The 2,047-nt window shown below is 47.8% G+C and overlaps 1 pseudogene; it reads left to right on the top strand.

The window, feature by feature from the left end:
• The window catches only part of LOC110318079, a 13,960-nt pseudogene that overhangs the window by 1,142 nt on the left and 10,771 nt on the right, over positions 1-2,047 (top strand).

The following is a 2,047-nucleotide window of genomic DNA, read 5'->3' as shown; positions in this document are numbered from 1 at the left end:
AGAGAGAGAGAGAGAGAGAGAGAGAGAGAGAAAGGGGAGAGGGAGAAGCGGATGTTGGGAGGTACTGAGATGTGTGCATGGAAGTAACAGCACCAGCTACAGTGTCTGGGTAGGAGGCAGCAGAGAGACCAAAGCAATGCCCCTTCCCAGGTCTGGTAAAAGTTAACACCAGGCTGTGTGAGGGGAAGGCAAAACCTTCACCATCACAGTGGCATGGGCACAATGTGTTCAGTGACCAAGAACCACATGGATCAATGTCAAAGTGGCCTTTCCTGTGGAACGGACTCTGGTCAGCAGAGACATGGAAGTGCCCACTAACATGACAGGATGGCTCTCCTGCCACCTGGATATGTCATGGCTTGGTGCTGGCATCCACTACAGCCAGAGAAGAAGAAAAATCAGGAACCCTCTACTTCCAGTCTGATGAGCAAGCCGGGTGCCTCCAGGTGACAGTGAGCTCAGCTTCTCTCTGCAGGCCTGCACAGGAACCAGATTCTGCAGTTTGCCATAGAGCCTGCGTGATGGGAAGTGGTCCTGTTGTGAGGACACTCCCTGTGCAGCTGGGTGCAGGTATGAGGTACCCTGATAGAGCATAGCTGTGATGAAGACACACGAGGTTGTATCCCTACAAATGACAGCTTTGATGTCTCCCTACCCATCTGTCCTACTCTTCTATCCTCTGAGGAAATTGCTTATTATTATTATTTTTATAAATGCATTCCCAGTGAAGAGAAAATTAAATATGCATGAATTTTAAAATGAAGCAGCCAAGCAGAGTTCTAAAAGCACTTCATGGAATCAGCCGGCCAATCTTTCATTAATATTTTAATTTGGGAGTAACCTGGGTCTGGTGAGAAATTTGACTTACACGCTATGCTGGGAGGGAGAAGGGGGTGAGTATTTGAGTCTGGGCTGGAGTTAGAGATATGTGTGTGTGTGTGTGTGTGTGTGTGTGTGTGTGTGTGTACATATTTTCACCCAAGTACTTGGAAACACAAGGCATGCAATCCCATGTGTGGGGCGTTCTAACTGATCCCATACACCTGGAGCTTCCATGTCAACCAGGATTACAAATGATTTTTGATCATGTTTTAAATGCCTGCCTCATCTCTGGAACCAACTCAAGGGAGAAAGGATTTGCTCTGGTTTGAGGGGCTACAGTCCCTTGTGATGGGGAAGGCGTAGGGTGACCATGGCTGAGGCAGCAGGAAAGTGGGACTGCTTGTCCACATTCCTGCAGATCAGAAGCAGAAGCAGGAATGGGCAGGAAGTGGAGCAAGGCCATATACACCAAGGCCCACCCCTCAGTGATCCACCCATTTCTTTTTTCAATGATCTCTCACTTCCTACGTGATCCATAAATTCTCAAAATAATGTGATCAGCTGGGGACCAAGTAGATATCCAAACACACCGGTCCTCAGGGGGCATTTTGTAACTAGCTTAATAGTGTGCTTGAAGGAAGGGAAGCTTGTCTTCTCTTTTAGGGTACTAGGGTACTGCTTGTTTTAGCTAGTGCTATAATATAATGCCCAGGCAAAGGCAGAAAGGGAGAAAATGTTTATTTTACCTCACAGTTCAAGGCATGTCCATCGTGGTGAGGAAGACAGGCAGCAGCTGCAGGAGATTGAAGCAACTAGTCACACGGTGCCCACACCCAGATGAGACCAATGAACTGAACGAATGCCAGGGTTAAGCTTGCATCCTCTTTTTGATACAGGACATAGAAAATGGTCCTTCTCACAAATGAGATGTGTGTCCTATCATTGATTAATGAAGTCAAAGTCTGTGAAGAGAATCTCTGGTGAACCATGTGGAAGCATCACCTGTTACTATTTCTTCTAGGATCTGCCCCACTGTTACCTGGCAACAGCCAGGAATGACTGGCTCATTATAAAAGGGAATCCTCCTCACTCTCTTGCTCTCTTCCTCCCTTACCCTCTTCCCTCTCTGTCCCTTCTCTCTCCACGTGCTCATGGCCAACCTCTACTTCCCTTCCCTTCCCTTCCCTTCCCTTCCCTTCCCTTCCCTTCCCTTCCCTTCCCTTCC

The sequence above is a fragment of the Mus pahari genome, chromosome 3 (assembly GCF_900095145.1).
Source record: "Mus pahari chromosome 3, PAHARI_EIJ_v1.1, whole genome shotgun sequence".
NCBI classification, from domain to species: Eukaryota; Metazoa; Chordata; class Mammalia; order Rodentia; family Muridae; genus Mus; species Mus pahari.
The sequence above is the reverse complement of the archived record's forward strand: the minus strand, read 5'-3'. Positions and strand labels throughout refer to the sequence as shown.